The sequence below is a fragment of the Babylonia areolata genome, chromosome 19 (assembly GCF_041734735.1).
Source record: "Babylonia areolata isolate BAREFJ2019XMU chromosome 19, ASM4173473v1, whole genome shotgun sequence".
In the NCBI taxonomy this organism is placed as follows: Eukaryota; Metazoa; Mollusca; class Gastropoda; order Neogastropoda; family Buccinidae; genus Babylonia; species Babylonia areolata.
In genome coordinates, this window is record NC_134894.1 from 39,038,860 (window position 1) to 39,048,877 (window position 10,018).

Genomic DNA, 10,018 nt, shown 5'->3' on the forward strand with positions numbered 1-10,018 from the left:
ACTTGATTATCTCCCTTTTTCATCTTCCCATCCTCTCCCGGCCTTCATCAGGACAGACAGGATTTTTTTTATTTATTTATTTTTTATATTTTATTTTTGTTTTAATTTTTCGTTTGGAGGGGTGGGTATGGGGCTTGTTGTTTTCCCTGGAGCTACCATTTCGAGTCACTGTCCTTTCCTTTTCTCCCCACCTCATCCTACTCCTCCATATTTGTATTTGTATTTCTTTTTATCACAACAGATTTCTCTGTGTGAAATTCGGACTGCTCTCCCCAGGGAGAGCACGTCGCTACACTACAGCGCCACCCTTTTTTTTTTTTTTTTTTTTTTTGGTATTTTTTCCTGATTGCAGTTTTATTTGTTTTTCCTACCGAAGTGGATTTTTCTACATAATTTTGCTAGGAACAACCTTTTTGTTGCCGTGGGTTCTTCTACGTGCGCTAAGTGCATGTTGCACACGGGACCTTGGTTTATCGTCTCATCCGAATGACTAGCGTCCAGACCACCACTCAAACGAATATGTGAAATGCTTTTATTTAAGAACATATGTTTATTACTCTTGTTTAATCAAGTAATCCGCGTGTGTGGGTGGGTGGGGGGGAGGGGGGGGGGGGGTACGGGTGTGTGCTGATTATCTGGTTGCGGTTTTCCGCAATTTATCTTTATTCTTATCTTATCTGTCTATTATAATCAATGTGCAGTATAGTAGGCTATGTTTATAATTATATTAAAATAATGTTTCTTAATTCTTTCTGTTTTTACATTAAGAATACTAGTTATTACCTGCAATGTGTGGATGTATGTATGAAACGGTGTATGTGATATTTTTTACATTTGTATCTTCGTAATATTCGTAAAAGCTGTTGTTGACTTTTACAGTTATGGTCCCCATGTTGTTTACTTGTCTATGTTGTGATAATGCACCTGACCAAATTTCTCCAGTTGGAGATAATAAAATTATTCTTATCTTATCTTATCTTAAGGTTTAGTGGAGGGGGAGAAAATATCGGCGGCTGAGCCGTGATTCGAACCAGCGCGCTCAGCTTCTGTCACTTCCTAGGTGGACGCGTTACCTCTAGGCCATCACTCATCATCATCATTATCACCATACTTCTTTTTCTTCCGATCATTGTTGTTCTTACAATCATTATGATTGTCATCGTCGTCATCATCATCACCACATTCATCATCTTTACTACTACTACTACTACCACTACTGCTACCTCTGTTACTACTACTACTACTATTGGTGCTGCTGCTGTTACTAGCATCGTTGTTCATATGGTTATTTTTGAATTAGACAAATATGATCTGCACGTTTTTGTTTTCTTCCCCTCTCTCTCTCTCTCTCTCTCTCTCTCTCTCTCTCTCTCTCTCTCTCTCTCTGTCTTTCTCTCCCTCTTCTTTTCATTTCAATTTTTTTAACGAATTGAACAACGATTTTTTTTTCACACAAAACATAAAGCATACTCTCATTAATACAATACCAGCAAAAGTCTGCATGCGTGCAGATTTCTATCTAACCAATTTCTGTATGGATAGCAGGTGCAACTGGAATTAAGCAGCATTTTGTATCATCGCAAAAAAAGAAGAAGAAGGAGAAAAAAAAAGCTTACTCATACAACAGTATCGTATTGAATATTTTCCTTCGAGTTTTGCTGTTATGAACGACATTGTCCCCATGTCCCCAAGGAGACCCCCAGAGGGGCGTGTACAACAGTATCAGTATCAGTAGCTCAAGGAGGCGTCACTGCAGTTCGGACAAATCCATGTACGCTACACCACATCTCCCAAGCAGATGCCTAACCAGCAGCGTAACCTAATGCGCTTAGTCAAAGTGTGCAACATCCCCAAGGAAATGTGTAAAGGGGTATGTGTCTTGATTCACTGTCAGTTATCCCGGGCCCTGAAATGCACACCCAGTGCCAGTCAACGAACCAGTTGTATCAGTCATCGTAGGACGTTTCCTGATAACAGCGACTTCTGGTTCAGCTGTACATATTATGATCGTCTTCAATTTAAAGCAACAGACGCTCTGGGGTTCTGCCTCTCTGGCTGTGGTCTTTGCTCCCAGAGGAAATGGAAGCTCAACGGTTTGGAATGTTTGAGCAAAAAAAAAAAAAAAAAAAAAAAAAAAAAAAAAAAAAAAATATATATATATATATATATATATATATATATATATAAACGTGAAAGTGCGATGCGAAAAGGGCTGCTCTCCTTTTTTGGCCTCACGCCCTTCTGTGGCCCCTCCGCGAACAAACACGGTCACACAGACACACAGAACCACAGACACACACACACACACACACACACAGACACACACACACACACACACACACACACACACACACACACACACACACACGGAGCTGACACCGGACTTAGCCACACAGCCGGCTGAGGTTATTATTACAGAGTCGTCAATGCGACGCTGTCACGATGACTGCAACACGCGCCGACTGGTTTCACGTGCCAATTAGGGAGAGGCGGATCCTGCACGCCACTTAACTGTCTGAACTCCCCCCCCCACCCCCCCCCCCACCCACACACACACCCGCCCCAGACCCTCACATCTCCTCCTCCACACCCTCCTCCCACACCTCCCGACGCACATCTCTCCCTCTCCCCCTGTTGTCCTCCTCCTCCTCTCCCCTCCACCCTACTGCTCCCCCCTCCCCTCCCATTTGTCCCCTCCCTCCCATTCCCACGGGGACTTTCACCTGGCATTCCAACTCAGGTGAATGGAGACAAAACACGTTAAAGTTTTCCCATGAAAGACCAAAACAATGCAACATTAATTTTGAATCAAACTTTAACGTACACACCGTGTTCGTGCGAGCGCGCAAACACGCACACTTTGCCCACGAAGTTGTGCTCGCTTCATGCGGTACACTAAAATAAACATTAAATGGTGGAGATGCTAAAGTGGAAATAATCATGTCGATGACCGAAATACATAAATAGGCGTCCTGCACCACCCTAGCCAGAGAGAGAGAGCGAGAGAGAGACAGACAGACAGACAGACAGACAGAGAGAGAGAGCGAGAGAGACAGAGAGAGAGAGAGAGAGAGAGAGAGAGTGTTCCTTTTATCTTAAAGGACAACTGCAGTGGCAGCCAGACTGCAGCTACAATCCTGCAGTATTGATGGTACATTCAGTGTCATGCTGAAGACAACTTATTATTATTTTTTTTTTTTGTATCAAAGAGACTCTCTCTCTCTCTCTCTCTCTCTCTCTCTCACACACACACACACACACACACACAGAAAGCAAACTGTAGCATGTTATCAATCAATGGTGTGGCAGAGACCTGGAGAAAAAAAAAATCCTTGCGTGATCGTCTTTAAAGTGACACTCTCATTCTGACATTTAACTCCGATGCGTTGCCACTTGCCAGCTTGGTTCCGGTCGATTGTAACGCCAGTATCCATTTTGGATCCATGTCCTGTATAGGTCTCAAGTGAGAGACGTTAGGCCATTGATGAGAATGTTGATGTGGCAGATATACCTGCGATGGTGAACGTGAACAGACCAACTGCCATCCGTACACAAAACTGCACAGACAGCCAACATACTGTCCCACGTTGCTGCTGGAAGAGGCGCAAATGAATGAAACATGTGTATTTCGTTTTTGAATCTTTGTGAGTCGTGGCAGTGTTCGCGCGCGCGCGCGCGCGTGTGTGTGTGCGTGCGCGCGCGCACACACACACACACACACACACACACACACACGCATGAGCGCGCATGTATTTGACAAACACGATAGTCATTTATCATCATAACCATGAAATTGTCTCATTTGGAAGCGCCGGTTTCCTCCCTCTTGCAGACAACGCCCAGTGTGCATATTTCCGTTTATAACCTCCACGGAAATACAGTATTGGCAAAACTCCCTTTTCAATTTTGAGAACTGGTGGGTTATTTTCAACTCGAAAGGGCGAGGGTTGGTTTGAGTTGGATGTGTGGAGAGAGAGAGAGAGAGAGAGAGAGAGAGAGAGAGAGAGAGTAGAGGGGGAGGTAGGGTGGAGGACATTAGGCCAGAATTGACAAAGGAGGAACGTATACTTAATCTGGCACACACACACACACACACACACACACACACACAAAAGCCAGTGGTATCAGCCAGATTCCGTTCACAACACAAGCACGTGCACACTGCTTTACGTTCTGCGGCGACTTTGCGGCCCCGTGCTTTTCTTACACCTGGCTGGGCGGAATATGACTGGCACGAGACCAGCTGACATGACAGCCTGTCCTGAGTGAGAGACGTTTGGCCATTGATGATAATATTTAGGTGGCAGATGTACCTGCATTGGTGAACTTGAACATGACAGCTGCCTTACGTACACAAAACTTCAAAGAAAGCCACCATTCATGTTCAAAATATAGTATTGGCATACTCCCTTTCTCAGTTTGAGAACTGATGGGTCATTTTCGACGCGAAAGGGCGAGGGTGGGGATGGATGGGAAAGGGAGAGAGAGAGAGAGAGAGAGTAGAGGGGGCAGGCAGGGTGGAGTAAATTAGGTCGAAATTGACAAAGGAAGTACATATATCTAATCTGAGCCCCCCTCCACGCACCCCCCACCCCCTTTAAAAAAAGAAAAAAAATCCAGTGGTATCAGCCAGATTCCGTTCACACCACAAAACACAAGCACGTGCACACCGCCTTACGTTCTTTTGCGGCGACTTTGCGGCCCCGTGCTATAGCGGCGGTGACGTTTTCTTACACCTGGTTGAGCGGAATATGACAGGCACGAGAACAACTAACACGACAGCCTGTCCTGACCAGACTGATTCCGTTGTGCAGGATTCTGCTGGTTGGTACCTCGCCTCTGGGAATGGGGAGATGTTTCAAGTCAGTTTCACTTTGTACCTCTGTTGTTGCCAAACTGTCCATCTGAGGTTGAAGTTGACGTGTGTTAAGCTGAGCCAGTGCGATTGGTCTTGGGGTGAGTGAATATATGTGTGTCTGCACATTCGCGTGCGCGCATGTGCACGCGCAACACACACACACACACACACACACACACACACACACACACACACACGTACACACACACACACACACACGTACACACACACACACACACACACACACACACAAACACACACACACATTCATTCAAACAGAAAAAAAAAAGATTGTTATATATCCGAAACTGTTGCAGATGACATATATTTCCTAGATACGTTTATATTGTTGAGTGACTTGCGAAATAATCAAACTGCGATTTACTCAACTGTCCAATGTGATCAAACGAAAGATGCATAACAATAATCTGAAACCAAGGGACTTATTAGATTGCGACTTTTGTCACAGAACACTTGCCAGATACAAATATTTGAGTGCACGCGTGTGAGATGACCATTTCTTTGTTCCTTTTGCCCTTTTATTGTGTCTATTAATCCTTTTGGGTTTCATGACAATATATGAAGTCCAATCACACCCACACACCGCATAATGCTCAGCGCACAGTCGTGCTTTACTGTGTGTGAGTCAAGTAAATTCTGTTGTTTTTCTTGATGCTGGGGAAGTGGGTAGGGGGTAACCGTGTCAGATGTCTACATCTGTTGAAGAATTCAAGTTTCATGCAGCAGTCATAAAGATATGACTGAGGCTGAAAGACAATTCGGAATTCCTAATGGAGAACGTTTTATGCAGAAACTGACAGAATGGCGAATTTTGACGATGATTTGTGTGTGTGTGTGTGTGTGTGTGTGTGTGTGTGTGTGTGTGTGTGTGTGTGTGTGTGTGATGGAATGCCCCAAATGAGATAAGAATTTTTTTGTTTTCTTTTTAATACTGTCTTTTGTCTGGATGTAGAGTGCGATTTTAAGTTTTGTTAGGCTATTATTATTATTATTAGTAGTAGTAGTAGTAGTAGCAGTAGTATTAGTATTAGTATCATCATCATCATTATTATTATCATTATTATTATCATTATCATTATTGTCATCATCATTATTATCATTATAATTGTTATTATTAATATTCTTCTTCTTCTTATCATTCTTAAATTCTTTAATGTCCTATTTTAGCGTCCTAAATTATTGCACCTATTCGCTACATTTTCATAGTTTGTGGGACCAAAAACGGAAAAAAGCAAGATAGTGGTATGTTACTTTAGTGACTGAATCGGCATCAGAACTGAGTAAAAATGGCGTACAAAATATGGGTCGATATCCCCTGAAAAAAGGGTTACAACATCTACCAATGGTAATATCGTTTCATACATGCACAAGAATTGCCAGTAAAATAGGTTCCTAAACTTAGGATGCTAAAATAGGACTCTACCTTATTTTGTATTTAGTTTTCAAACTTGTTCGCGCTTCTCATGTTGTTCAGTCTGATGATTATGGCCTCTGTGGTCATCCAGGGGTGTTTTTTTTTTTTTTATAAACGACACGAACTCCAGCTTTGAGCTTCCTTTTTTGAGGAAGTGTCTGGGTTTGTTCCAATGTACCTTGTATTTACCTGTGTGCTAGCTGAATCGGTAGCGTAAGCATCAATGACTTGAAGTTGTGTACCTTGTGTAATGGAGAGAGTTACCACTCTTTACTATTTGTTATCCAGCTCTGAGCTTCCTTAAAAAAAAAAAAAAAAAAAAAAAATTGCATGCCAGCAACTTGACTGCAATACTTAATTTTTGTTCCTATTGAGATGAGAGCTTGTGCAGTGAAGGAGTGGGTGGATGGGGGGGGGGGAGTGGGGGCCTGTGTGTGTGTGTGTGTGTGTGTGTGAGAGAGAGAGAGAGAGAGAGAGAGAGAGAAGGGGAGGAGAGTTGTGAGAGGGGAAGGAGGTGGGGATGTGGTTGGGGCAAGGAGGAGTTTGTGGGTGTGTCAGATGGGAGGAGGGGAATATCGCGCGTGCGTCGTGTGTGCGTGTGTGTGTGTGTGTGTGTGTTGTGTGTGTGTGTGTGTGTGTGTGTGTGTGTGCGTGCGTGCGTGCGTGCGTGCGTGTGTGTGTGTGTGTGTGTGTGTGTGTGTGTGTTTCCTTATATTTTGATGTACATACTTTCCAAAGTTACTCACCATCAGCTTATTTGCAGTTTAGTTTATATTTTTGCACACTTCGACCACTGGATTTCTGTACCTGTGTATGCACAATGAATCAGTCCGGAGTCATGAACGCAGACACCTCCTCTTATCTTCCTTTCCCCATCACACACACACACACACCAACACCCCCACCACCCCCACCACCACCACCACCACCAACACGCGCGTGCGGGGGAAGGGGTGGGTGCACGAGTCGGCTTGAACTCAATTGGGATAGCTAGCGGGACCACGTTTACCTGGACAATAAGAGTTCATGTTATTTATCACCTGGCCTGTCACCTGGCTGACTGGCTATCAAAGCCCACGAGATGTATTATACTATATATATACGAGTTAAAGAAATACCCTTGTAGCAGGAAACAGGTCAACCTGTGATAATCACATCTTTGCGGGAGAGAGAGGGATCAAGTATCACCACCACCACCACCACCACCACCACGCGTGAGAAAGACGTTTCATCACGCACTCATTTCTCCTCAGTGGAAAGCACGACGGTGGCCTGGTGGTTACGCCCCCGACTAGGAAGCGAGTGTGCATAGATTCGAGTCCCATAACATAGTTATATGTCTTATATGATTATATGTATTTTTCTCCTATCTCCTGACCCACTTTCCTACTCTCGCCTCCGCTAGACCTTTACTTTTGTTAGTCATTCGGATGAGACGACAAACCGAGGTCCCATATGCAGCACGCACGGCAGCAAAAGGGTTCTTCCTGGAAAATTGTGTTGAACAAGATTCAAGACTTAAGCTCTTTATTGGCTTTAGATAGAAGACTTTGGTATGCGCATGAGGTATTTAGAATGAAATCATCAGCCACTCCACACACAAGACGAAATATTTCAAGCTCATATACGTCCTTCAAAAATAACTAACAGACACGTTTCTGTCCCTAAATGCAAGTTGCCAGCCAGCCAGGGTCATTTTGAACTAATCCCTTTGAAACATAATAATAATAATAATAATGGTATTTATATAGTGCTGAATCTTGTGCAGAGACAAATCAAAGCGCTTTCGCACCAGTCATTCACACGCATGCATAACTCTAAAACTGTAGAAATTAAAGACAAGGAAGGGCAGGCAAGGGAAGCTATTTTGGGAAGAGTTGGGTTTTAAGGCCAGACTTTAAAGAGCTGAGTGTGGAGACTTGACGAAGCGAAAGAGGAAGTTCATTCCAACTGCAAGGTCCAGAGACAGAGAAAGAACGGCGGCCAACAGTCGAGTGTTTGAATCTGGGTATGCGTAAACGGAGTGGATCCGAAGCCGATCGTAGTGAGCGAGATGGAGTGTAGAGGTGAAGGCAGCCACAGAGATAAGGAAGGGGCAGTTTTGTGAAACAGCTCACTTTCAAAGTAAAGCAAAGAGATTCGCAGGCAGAATGGAATATTATATATATATATATATATATAGATGGGTGATGCGCATTCCGGTGACGTGATCTCCCTGGGAAGTGTGCAGCCTGAATTTCACAGAAAGAAATCTGTGACAAAATGACGATCGATACGGTACAATACGATACGATACATCCTTATTTTTCTATACTTTGCTCAGTATGATCAAGAGGGGAAATGTCGCGTTATGGTCTGCATGTGCAGTATTTAACCATTTCACCGCCAGTCAATTTAGAGTACAAAATTCCCTTGTGGTATAAACACAGAAAAGACAGTGACTAAGAATAGCTGGGGATTCCTCCTGCGATGTATTGAAAATATGGCCTATCCTACCACCAAACGTTAAGAGCAGTAGGTTCATGGGTAACAGACCAATGAATGGTCACCTTTCAGTGACATGGGTCCTCTACCACGCCTGTGCATAAATGCGAGCTTGGCGGTGAAAGGGTTAAGACGGCACCAATGATGAGCGGAATGGAGCTTTCTTTCGACCGCAGCTTCGATATCAGCTGCTTGTTATAACACTGATTTCAAAACTAATCCGTGGACAGTTTGGCTTGGAATGCCATGTTTGAAAAATTCCTCATTCCACAGTTTTACACGCAGACATTTGTCCTGGTTTGACAATGAATTGTACTTTTTATTACCGTTTTTTTGAATGAATATTTCCGGACATAAGTTTTCTCTGTACCGAAATCTTCCGTTTTATCTGTCTGACGTTGTCATAACTTTGCTGGGGGAAAAGGGAAGAAGCCTAAAAAAAAAGAAAAGAAAAAATTCTTGACTTCACTTTTAGCCTTGAAAACTTATTTATGCTGGGGAGGGGGGGGGGGACAGGGGTGGGGGGTGGGGGGGTGGAGGGCGTCAGTTCAAGACTTCCTCATTACTGCTCTTGTTAGCCATATACATACCCCCCATTTATCTATTTAATTTCTCCCTCTCTCTCTCTCTCTCTTTATATATATATATATATATATATATATATATAATTATCTATCTATCTATATATTTACATACATGCATTGACCTCTTGACCTCAACTTCAACTTCAACAAAATGTGAGTCGGAATCACAACTGCTTTCTACGTTAAAATTAAACACATCCTGTAGCTCAAGGAATGATTTATCAAAATACATATATAAAAGATTCATCATAGTTAGTGGCAGGTCTCCTTGCACCGCAGCAGAGGAAGGAACATAATTATAAACTCTGTTTCAAACAATCCGTGAAATTCACTCTTGACAAGGAATGTGCGCGAATGAAAACAACAACAAGAAAAAAACAACAGCAGCAGCAGCAACAACAACAACAACAACATGCACATTATTTTCTTTTTCATTTTTTTTTTCAGTCTCTTGTGCTGGTCTTGCTCCTTAAGTTAGTTTTTTTGTGTAGATGCTCAGCTGTATCTTTGCGATGCTCACGAGCTCGTGGATGGAAATAGGGGTGATGGGTAAAGGATGGTTTTGTGTGTGTGTGTGCGTGTGTGTGTGTGTGTGTGTGTGTGTGTGTGCGTGCGTGCGTGCGTGCGTGCGTGCGTGTGTGTAGAGCTGGGAGATGA